The sequence below is a fragment of the Idiotropiscis lumnitzeri genome, chromosome 15 (genome assembly GCF_059441095.1).
Source record: "Idiotropiscis lumnitzeri isolate Australia: NSW breed Sydney's pygmy pipehorse chromosome 15, RoL_Ilum_1.0, whole genome shotgun sequence".
Taxonomy (NCBI): Eukaryota; Metazoa; Chordata; class Actinopteri; order Syngnathiformes; family Syngnathidae; genus Idiotropiscis; species Idiotropiscis lumnitzeri.
The window spans coordinates 15,387,735-15,399,685 of NC_142405.1; the positions used below are offsets into that span (position 1 = coordinate 15,387,735).

At 43.1% G+C, this 11,951-nt stretch overlaps 1 protein-coding gene across 7 annotated transcripts in view; it reads right to left on the reverse strand.

Moving 5' to 3' along the window:
• dus1l (dihydrouridine synthase 1-like (S. cerevisiae)) overlaps positions 1 to 10,226 on the reverse strand; it is an 88,777-nt gene extending 78,551 nt beyond the window's left edge. For 3 of the 7 annotated variants that reach the window (XM_088318020.1, XM_088318018.1, XM_088318017.1), the window contains exon 1: positions 9,929 to 10,226. The gene's annotated coding sequence lies outside the window, so the exon portion shown is untranslated. The remainder of the gene's footprint in view (positions 1 to 9,928) is intronic. The other 4 variants (XM_088318015.1, XM_088318019.1, XM_088318016.1 and 1 more) reach the window with 3 other exon arrangements.
• Positions 10,227 to 11,951: the final 1,725 nt, after the last annotated feature.

Below are 11,951 nucleotides of genomic sequence, written 5' to 3' on the forward strand. Positions count from 1 at the left end.
GGATGGATGTGAAAAAAAAAAGAAACAGACTGAGCCACTGTTGCAAACTAACATTTTTTTTTAATAAAAATGAATGAGACAAAACTTTTTGTGACTACATTTTTATCCACTTATTAACAGTGAGACAGCCTGTGACATACTGACTGCAGCTGTGAGCAAGCTACAAACACAGCACCCAAATGCCCCGCTCGTTATCTCTGGTGACTTCAATCATGCTTCTCCTTCCTCCTCTCTGCCTTCATTCACACAATATGTAACCTGCCACACCAGAGACAATAAAATATTGGACCTTTTCTATGCCAACACCAAGGAGGCGTACACATCACTGCCCCTCCCCCCGCTGGGCAAAGCTGACCACAACTTGGTTGCTCTCCTGCCTGTGTACAAACCTCTGGTCCACAAGCAGCCAGCTGTGACACGCACAGTTCAGAGATGGTCTGGAGAAGCCGAGGAGGCCTTAAAGGACTGTTTCAACACAACTGTGTGGGAGGTATTCCCACATACACAACGGTAGGGAATCCTAGATGACCATGTCAACCAAAGCATACATCATACATTAATGGTCTAACAGACACAATTACAGACTGTATTAATTTCTGCAGGGAGAACACCATTACCACCAGGACTGTAATATGTTTCTCCAACAAGAAACCCTGGATCACACCGGACATTAAAGTTCTCCTGAAGGAGAAAAAGACGGCTTTTGTGTCAGGCGACAAGGATGAGATGAAGAGGGTGCAACGTCAGCTGAGAAGGAGAATCAGAGAGGGGAAAAGGTCCTACAGGATGCGGATGGAGGAACAACAGCAACGGGATAATGCCAGGGATGTCTGGAGGGGCCTGAAGACCATCTCAGACCACGGACAACCAGGTAAGACCCAGAAGGGGGGGGGGGCCTTCAGTAGGCAAATGAGTTGAACCTATTTTTCAATAGGTTTGATCAAATGCCGGCCCCCGCTCAGTCTCCCCTGCTGCAGCCCCAACAACCCCTCCTGCCGCTGCGAACGAGACCCTCTCTCTCCCTCGCTCTCCTCTCCCTCTCTCTCTCCTCTCCCCTCTCTCTCTCCACAGGCTTCAGTCCCCAGCCACATCAGACAACCACCACTTCCTCCTGCTCAGCCTTGTTCCTCACAACATCTCAGGTGAAGAACCAGCAGAGGAAGATAAAGGCGAAGAACGCAGCGGGTCCAGATGGGATTAGCTCCCAGCTCCTCAAATCCTGCGCAGACCAGCTGTGTGGAATCGTCCAGCACATGTTCAACCTGAGCCTGAAGCTGGGCAGAGTCCCCCAGCTGTGGAAAACATCCTGCCTGGTTTCGGTTCCAAAGACCCCCCATCCGAAGGATCTCAACAACTTCAGACCAGTGGCGCTGACGTCTCATCTGATGAAGACCCTGGAAAGACTGGTCCTCGTCCATCTGCGCCTCCTGGTAAGCTCTTCGATGGACCCACTCCAGTTCGGATACCAGCCTGGCATCAGTGTGCATGATACCATCCTCTACCTGCTCCACACTTCACTATCCCACCTGCAGAAGGTGGGGAGCACTGTGAGGATCATGTTCTTTGATTTCTCCAGTGCTTTCAACACCATCCAGCCCACCCTATTGGGAGATAAGCTGGAGCAGGCGGGAGTGGCCCACCACATCACATGGATCCACGACTACCTCACAAACCGGCCACAGTACGTGAGAACACAGGACTGTGTGCCTGACATGCTCCTCTGCAGCACGGGAGCGCCGCAGGGAACTGTTCTGGCTCCCTTCCTGTTCACCCTGTACACCTCGGAATGCAAATACAATTCCTCCACCTGTTACCTGCAGAAGTTCTCTGATGACACTGCGATTGTCGGCTTTATCACTGACGGAGACGATCGGGAGTACAAACGTGGCGCCGGAAAAAACGAAAATCTATTAGGAAGTACGGTTTGCGAAAAATATTTTTGTACGTCATGTCGGCAACTTTCATGAGGCGTTTAAATCTCGTGCGCTCCACTGTAGCTCGGGGAGCTATATCTTTAGCTGTGTGCTAAGCTATAGCGTCCACTTCTTAGACGTTTAAATCGTATGCCGTCGCCTCCGTTATGGGCTGTTGTCACCTGTCGAACCTTGCTTCTCACTTGGAGCTTTTAGCACAACTCCAAGTCAGCAGCATGGTTGTGTTGTAGGTGGCCCTGTTTTGGGTGCTTACGAAGCAAAAGGAACAACTTCAACTAACGTTACTTCGTCTTCAGCCGTGTCAGCCGCTTCTTGATATGAATCGCCAGCTACGACCGCGTTGTCAGTTATCTTTCTTGTTCAGATGGGCGGAGTCACGTGACTGCACACGCTGTATTCGTCTTTAAAGGGGCATGAACACAGCCGCAGACAGAAAAGACGTTTCTTTTTTTTTTTTAAACACCAAATTTACCGGCATGGGCAAAATGATGCAGGGTTTTTAGCAGTTTATCGCCCAGCCCTAGCATCTTGGACCTTTGCATTAAAAAAACTAGCATGAGTATTTTTAAAATGGATTTATTACTCAAAATGTGGTGGGTCGAGCTTACTTCACACTTTCACTGCGAAAGAAAAATAAAATAAACACTACTGGTTTTTAATTTTGTTTTCATTTAACCTTTATCCGAAACATTTGTTTTACTTCACTAGTATGTCTAATTTAATAGTATTAAATTTGTTTACACAATAAAATCAATGAAACAGGGAAAAAATCTTTAAATGTTAGGAGGAACATATTTTTTTATTGGTACTATAAGGGGGTATATTGCAACAAACTTAATCATGCTTTTTACTGTTATGTGATCCCAATGATGGCTAGTGGAAGATATGTCATGTTTTGTTACGTTGAGTAATGAAATTTCTCAGTTGTGAGTGAACGCATCACTCGTTTGCGAGAGATCTTTCTGTTTCGGTGTCAAACACGGCATGCACACATTGTTTCCGTTGTTAAAAAACGTGAGTTCGCCGCGCAGTATTTTACAACGAATGTAATTAAGTGTTCTATGTTCATGTAATGCCAGTTAGGACGTTTGGCATATATGGCATATTTTGTTCATGGAATTTTCTCGCAGTTTGTGAATGAATCACTACGTTCGTAAGGGAGCGTTATATCGCTCTTTTGTCAAACAAGGCATACACAAAGTGTTTTGGTTGTTAAAAAAGCATGGGTTAGCTGACTAAAACCTCCTTAATCCATATTAGACGCTACAATATGTTAGCGCAGCAAAAAGGACATCATATACGTTAGGGCTGCGCGATAAACCGAAAATTTACCGTTACCGAAATGTATTACAGTGACCGACAATTTTGCCCATGTCGGTAAATTCGGTGTCTAAAAAAAAAAACTGAAAAAGAAAAGTCTTTTCTGTCTGCGGCGATGTTCATGCCTCTTTAAGACTGCTACAGCGCATGAAGTCACGTGACTCATGCGCTGTAGAAGAATGTAAACAGAAGACGCGTTCGTAGCAGGCGATTCAAATCCTGAAGCGGCTGACACGGCTGCAGACGAAGTAAATTGTTCCTGTCGCGCTTGTCCCGAAAAGAAATTTGGGTTCCATGAAGACGATGTTTGAGCAAAAGAACATGAACTACAAAGTGCGTCGTAAGCACCTGAAACAGCGCGTCCAACCTTTTCTTTTTCACCACCCACAACACAACCATGCTGTTGACTTGGAGCTTGTGATAAAAGTTCAAAGTGAGAAGCAAGGTTCGACAAGTGACAACAGCCCATAACGGAGGCGACACCATACGAGAGAACGTCTCAGAGGTGGACGCGATAGCCTAGCACACAGGTGTCAAACTCAAGGCCAGATCTGGCCCGCAACCTCATTTTATGTGGCCCGCAAAGGGCAAATCATCTGCATCAACTTCCTGTTTCTATCATATTTTCTTCACTTTTAACAACACTTAGATATGAGATATTGCCATTTGTGTTACCGATCCTCCCCTTTTAAAATAAATAGAAAAAATGTTGAACAATTACTTACTAGCTTCTGATTTCAAAACTGGCTTTCCAATCAATTTATATGGGTTCACAGTCATACCGGGCCTCTGAGGGAAACCACAACTACGATGTGGCCTAGGGCTGGGCGAGATTACCTAAAATCAATATCGCGATTAATTGGGCAATTTTACCTCGATAACGATAAATGCACGATAAATTCCTGCTGAGGACCAAAATCAAAATAAATGCAGGAAATGCATATTAACTGCTTTTTTTTTTATTGACCAACTGGTACACATTACTTTCAATGAAAAATAGAAGTACAAAAATCATTTGAATAAACATTCAAAATAGCATGCTTTGCATGACTTGAACAATGTCACAAAGAACAGAAGAAAAAGGGTACCTCTCACAAAATCTTTTTATGTAAATATATTGTGCCGAGATGCTGTAATGCCACTTGCAAAGGCCTAGATTTGCGTAAAGGTATCTTGTAGACAATATAAATAATGCCATGTGCAAAGGCGCTAGTCGCCTGTAAACAAAATGAAAAAATGTTAATGGAATGCTAATGCCAAATAAACGCGTGTGCTTCATCAGGAAAATGTGCCGTCTCAAGTACTCCGGTGCGCAGTCGCCACTTGTCGTCTATGTTATGCACATTCAGGCTCAAACAGGGATGCATGTTGCAACTCGACCACAAGTCGGATGTGGATGCAAAATGCCCGACATGTCTAAGCTCCCGTCCCGATGTTGTCCATATCGGGAAGTGCTGTTTGCGGCAAATATTTTCGTACCTCTTGTCGGCTGCGTTCATGAGGCGTTTAAATCCTGTCCGCTCCACTGTAACAAGAGGAGCTCTATCTTTAGCTATGTGCTAGGCTATCGCGTCCACCACTGAGACGTTCTCTCGTGTGGTGTCGCCTCCGTTAGTGGGATGTTGTCACTTGTCCAACCTTGCTTCTCACTTTGAACTTTTAGCACAAGCTCCAAGTCAACAGCATGGTTGTGTTGTGGGTGGTGAAAAAGAAAAGGTTGAACGCGCTGTTTCAGGTGCTTACGACGCACTTTGTAGTTCATGTTCTATTGCTCAAACATCGTCTTTATGGAACCCAAAACATTTCCAAACGACAGATGCCAAATTTATTTTCGGGACAAGCGCGACAGGAACAATTTCAACTAACGTTACTTCGTCTGCAGCCGTGTCAGCCGCTTCAGGATTTGAATCGTCAACTACGAACGCGTCTTCTGTTTACATTCTTCTACAGCGCATGAGTCACGTGACTACATGCGCTAAAGAGGCATGAACATTGACGCAGACAGAAAAGACTTCTTTTTCTTTTTTTGGCACCGAATTTACCGACATGGGCAAAATGATGTCGGTCATTCTAATACATTTCGGTAACGGTAAATTTTCGGTTTATCGCCCAGCCCTAATGTGGCCCGTCCACAAAAATGAGTTTGACACCCCTGGCCTAGCACAGAGCTAAAGATAGAGCTCCTCTAGTTACAGTGGAGCGCACAGGATTTAAACGCCTCATGAACGTAGCCGACAAGAGGTACGAAAATATTTGTCGCAAACAGCACTTCCCAATATGGACAACATCGGGACGGGAGCGGAGACATGTCGAGCATTTTGCATCCACATCCGACTTGTGGTCGAGTCGCAACATGGATCCCTGTTTGAGCCTGAATGTGCAGTACATAGACGACAAGTGGCGACTGCGCACCAGATTACTCGAGACGGCACATTTTCCTGATGAAGCACACTTGTTTATTTGGCATTGGCATTCCATTGACATTTTTTTCATTTTATTTAGCATTTTGTTTACAGGCAGCTAGCTCCTTTGCACATGGCATTATTTGTTGTATTGTTTACAAGATAACTTCACACAAATCTAGACCTTTGCAAATGGAATTACAGCATCCCGGCACAATATATTTGCAGAAAAAGATTTTGTGAGAGGTACCCTTTTTCTTCCTTCTCTTCTTTGTAACATTGTTCAAGTCATGCAAAGTAAGCTATTTTGAATGTTTATTCAAATGATTTTTGTACTTTTATTTTTCATTGAAAGTAATGTGTACCAGTTGGTTAATAAAAAAAAAGGAGTTAATATGCATTTCCTGCATTTATTTTGATTTTGGTCCTCTGGGGAATTTATCGCGCATTTATTGTTACCGAGGTAAAATTTCCCAATTTATCGCGATATTGATTTTAGGTCATATCGCCCAGCCCTAATATCCGTGTACATCAAACACACACGTGTGTGTGCTGACTACAGCTAGCTTGCAGACACGACTGAAGGTGTCAGGAATTTAAAAAAAAAAAAAAAAAAAAAAAAAAACCTTAGCCACCACGTGCTTCCTTTCTCGATGATTGAGCACCCCCTCGTGCTGCCATGAAAGGGAGGTTTGCATCCTAATTATTTGCGGTTGAAATATGCCGGAACTTTAGCACTCTGTTGCTAACCCCATCTAGCCATGACAACCGCCTCATTACCCACAATGCTTCACAGGATTATCCGGATCACCGCGAACTACACATGCGCGCTCTAGACAGCATATACAGCCAGCCGGGGAAAGGGCGAGACGAGGCTGTTTCAAGAGAAAAGCAATGCCCCAAACAAATAAATATGTAAATAAAGGACTCGTCAACGACTTAAATTAAATGTCGACGATTTGGATCGTCAACGTGGTCGGGGTTAGTCGACTAATCTTGGCTGCCCAAATGTGTGCAGCACGATGTGCGGTTTGAACATCGCGATTGCGATGTGCGCATGCTCGATTGTCGCATCGTAGGACGTGCGCTGTTTTTGTCTTTTTTTTCTTAGAGCACACAAAATTTGTTTAGCTTCATAGAAACAGCAAGCTACTGTATGCTCTACAAAGCCTGTCTCGATCACCCCTTCCCCGCTGCCAGTCACTGGCCACTCCACAAACCCGTCCAACCATTTGATTGCTATTACAAGCCCCTTTATAACCAGTTCAGACTCATTACTGGGATCGGATGTAAAACCATCTACTCAAAAAACAACGACAGACGCCTTTATTATAACACCTTATGATAAGAAGTCCGAACAACATCGACAAATCACGAGTGCAATAACTTTTCACAGGGCAAAAGCAAAAGTGAAATTCAATGCCGTCACAAAAGAGAGGTTTAAAAAAATGCTCGACAAAAGGTATAAAATGCCGTGGCGCACGTATTTCGATCAAGTGGCCATCCCAAGCTGTATAATAAAGAAAGCAAAGTCTTCCCAAACAGAGCTATTTGAGTCATCTGGTAAAATTTTTTCTAGTTTCAATATCGCAATGTACATCGCAGCCTCTCCAAAAATCCCAATGTCATTTTTTTTCCAATATCGTGCAGCCCTCATAAAAATATATATGATTTTTACCAATGTAACATTATATATACAAAGTGACAATTAAAAGGCCATGGCTATTTTGGAAAGAGTCCCTTTGGCCTACATTAAAAAGTTAACGCAAGCTAATTTATTCCTTCTTTAATTGTTTTAATTGCTGTAACTTAAACCATATTTACCTTTAAATATGCATTTACATGTAACTATATTTTTCTATTTAAGAGAGGACCAAACTAGAACCTTTGACGTCAACCTGTATTTTGAAATCTAGTTGCCGAGAGACATTTGCGCACAAATACATATAAAAGTATTCATTCATTTGTTTTTGTTTTTTTTAAACATTTATGAAAACTTTATTTATATATTTTGGTAGTAACGCATACGCGGCCAAAATGTACGTTATCAGTAGGACAAATGCTGTCTGTGACATCTTCCGGGAATCTAAAACAAATATACGAGGCATATTTTTATTTTTGTCTCATGTGATTTTCATTTTTCGGTTTAGAATTAAAAATTGAACATCAATTTTTTAGACTTTCTAGACACTAGAATATCAAGCTGGATTTCAAGTTTGGTGTTTTGATAATAAAATAATCAAATAAGCAGTGGTTTTTCTATTCTTTTAAATTTTGTTTTCAAACGTGATAACCAAGTAGTAATGTGTAACAATGGCATTATGCGTTTCCGGCGGGACTGTTGAGTTGTTGCACGACGCACAAGGCTGGCGGAAGTAGAGTAGTCATGGGGATGAACTTCCGCCGAAGAGTGACATTGTTGACGAAGTGTACGTCCCAGCAGATAAACAAATATGACCGTACGGTTCGTTTAGGGCAGGCTTTCCAGGGCACGTGATCGAGGGCAGGCTTTTCCCGGGCACGTGATCGAACTGTACACACACGCCCAAATGCAAGGATGAAAGCGTGGATGTGGATCCACGTGTAATTTACAGTACAGTGAAACCCCGCTAGTTGGCGGTTCACCTTTCGCGGGTTCAGTGCTTCGCGGGTCTAATAAAAATATTCAAAAATTAAAAACTTTTTTGCCCGGGCACGATCCGGGCTCTCCATTCGCTCCGCTCCGCGGGGGCATTGTAGTTTCGCTGAGCGGCACGACGGGGCGCTGGAGCGGTTAGACGCCCGGCGTGCGCCGAAGAAGAGCGTGTTGGCGAAGAGGAGAGTACGACGAAGAAGAGCACGTTCCCCCGGGCACGATCGGGAGCGACGTTTCGCGCGGTTCGGACCGTACCAGAGCGCCGGCCGGCGTGCGTGGCAGTTAAGCCGAAGAGGAGCACCTTCCGCCCGGGCACGAGCGGTGCGACATTTGGCTCCGTTCGGGACCGTATGAGAGCTCCGGAGGAGGCCGGCCGGCGTGCGTGGCAGTTAAGCCGAAGAGGAGCACCTTCCGCCCGGGCACGAGCGGGGCGACATTTCGCTCCGTTCGGGACCGTACGAGAGCTCCAGAGGAGGCCGGCAGGCGCCCGTGGCAGTTAAGCCGAAGAGGAGCACCTTCCGCCCGGGGCACGAGCGAGGCGACATTTCGCTCCGTTCGGGACCGTACGAGAGCTCCGGAGGAGGCCGGCCGGCGTGCGTGGCAGTTAAGCCGAAGAGGAGCACCTTCCGCCCGGGCACGAGCGGGGCGACATTTCGCTCCGTTTGGGACCGTACGAGAGCTCCGGAGGAGGCCGGCCGGCGTGCGTGGCAATTACGCCGAAGAGGAGCACCTTCCGCCCGGGGCACGAGCGGGGCGAAATGAAACCGAGTTCAACCGAACGGAGACACGCTTCGGGGGAGCAGGTCCGGCGTGCGTGACAGTTAAGCCAAAGAGGAGCACCTCTTCCGCCCGGGCACAAGCGGAGCGCGAGGCTGTCAGTTATGAATGAATAAATGAATAAATGAAGAATGCCACCTTTCATTTCACAGGGCACACCGGACGGCGTACCAGCAGGTAAAAGTTGAAGTAATTAAATAAATACAAAAAGTAGTAATTGAATAAATACAAAAATAATGGCTGGGGAATAAAAAAATAATAAGTTTTAATAATAATTTGTTTTTTTTGTTATAACATGAATTTCACTCTCTCTCTACCCGTATTCTATATGGTGTACTGTATACAGGGGCGTATACTGTATAGTTTTTTTTTAAGCATTTTTGAAGGGGCGCCGCTACTTCGCGGATTTTCAGTTTTCGCGGGTGGTCTCGGTCCCCATTAACCGCGATAACCGGGGTTTCACTGTATTTATAACTGTGATCCACGCTCCCTTTTTGATCGTAGTTAAAGGTTAAAAAACAATTAGTTTTGCAAAATTAGAAAGTATTATGAGGACGTGGACTACGTCGATTAGTGGGACTGTCCACTAAAGTAACAACAAAACCCACATTAGTTGAAAGGTTTTCCTTCGTGGCCGTTTGGAATTTGTCTAAAATGTTTAAAAAGTTACTTGTGAATGTTCTCATTCATTCGAGTCATAAAACTTTACTCTGTCTCGTAGAGCGACGCCGTTAAGCAAAGTAGTCTGTAACAAACGATGCAGCACGCATTCTACTAGTATATTAAACGACATACCGACCAAAAACAAATCACAGGTTCCGTTGTCGTTGTTACATGTAAAAATATCGTATTATACTCACGGTTAATACTGTATTATACAATATGTGGCTAGACGTTGGCTCTTGTATATTTTTCCCCTCCCGTTTAACAGCGGTTACGTACTTCAGGTGTCGGTACTCGATGTGGACGGGGTCCTTCGGAGGCTGCGCGCTTGCTAATGACGTCAGGCTTTAAACACGTATTTTTCAAATATATTTCTTTGCCTCTGTGTTTGCTTTTACCCCTGGCTGTTCTATTTGCATATCTTTCATTCGCTAAATACAAAAATAAAACAAAATAACCGCATGACCGCCACGTTGGCGCGTCTGCCCTGCGTCACTTCCGCCTATGCCCCTTGAAGCCGCTTTCTGCACAGCAGTGGAACGTTTACTTTTCTCCTGCCGAACTTGCAAAAATGTGGTGGTTCACTCAGGCTACAAAATTATATGAATATAATGTCTGCATATAGTGTGAAATATTTCTTAATAAAACATTTCCATATTTGACGTGACGTGACGTTTTCGACAGGCACAGAGAGGACACCAAAAGAAAAAAGGATTTTCCCCGCAAAAGTAGCAGTAAATGTACTTTATGATTTTTTTAATTGTTATTATTTAGTAACTCAGAACATACAAATGTAACAAACAGGGGTGACAAACATGGAGTCAAAGAAATATTATACATAAATAAATCATAACGCGTGACGTCATCAGCAGACGCGAAGGCTACCGAAGGACCCCGTCCACATCTCGCATTCATACGCATTGTTAAAGTCACTTGTATATTTTGTGTATTTACTGTACAAAACGATCTTTCTGCGCATGCGCCTCAAATCGTGCAGTGGTCGCAAATAGTACAAGTGATCGACGGAAGACTGTCCAAATTAACAGGCTGGGACCTCCCTTTTTTTTTTTTTTTAAATTGCAAACTGCAAATGATACAACAATTTGTGAATTGTAGAAATCAGTATGGAAAATTGAACAATTAGTCAAAATAACAGTCAAAAAAGAGAGTAAATAAATAAAAATTTAAAAAGTAAATAAATAAAATAAAATAAATTATACAGATAGAAAAAGCTTAAGGAACAACATGCTAGGGGGAAAAAATTATAAACACCTTTTAATTCTTGCAAATTTCTATTGTTTTTAGAGCCTTTTGTTTGAGAGAATATTTCATAGAACGGATGTACTGTTTAAATTCGTTATAAAAAACAATAAGCATGGCTTTCTTCCACGGAACTTAAAACAATGAATGTGATATTTTACCATTAGAACCAAACGATTAATCAGAAAATACACATTCCTTTTTTCCATGCTATCTTAAAAAAAAAAACAATACATTTTTCCAAGCAATTCTGACATCTCTTTCAATATTATTGTGAATAAAATACACAATTTCTGCCGTAACAAATGAACAGATGGACAATACCAAAATAAATGAACAACTGTTTCAGGGCACTTGTCACAAAAGCTACAGTTTGTGTTAATATCAATCTTAAATCGCTTGCTTATATCGACTTTGGCTGGATAGAATTTATGCATCAATTTAAAAGATATTTCTTTAACTTTGTGATCAGGTATTTGTTTGATTGGAGCCAGACTTTTTTTCCACTGTACATCATCCACAAACATATTCCAGTGTGGAATAACAATGTTGTAATGTCTTTCTAGAGAATGTTTCTTATGACTATTGTAATTAATGGGGCGGCTAAGTAAACAACCTTACCCGGGGTTATGGTAGTTGGAGTTAGATAATCGGTTTTCTAATCATCCAAACGCTTTTTACTTTTGAAAAGCATATAAACACCAGAGGGCATGGCCCCAAACACTTTGGCAGAATCACCGGGCATCACAGGGGTAAGATATTTCCCAAGAAACTCATCATATGTAAACAAAAGTCCTCCATTATTAAACAGCTGATCGACCCAGATGATTTTGTTTTGGAACCAATATTCCAGAAAGAGTGACTTGTGCTTATAAAGAATGTCTTTGTTATTCCAAATCAAATAATTATGAGGTGAAAAATTATGTTTGTATATAAGTGACCAAGAAAGAAATGCCTGGC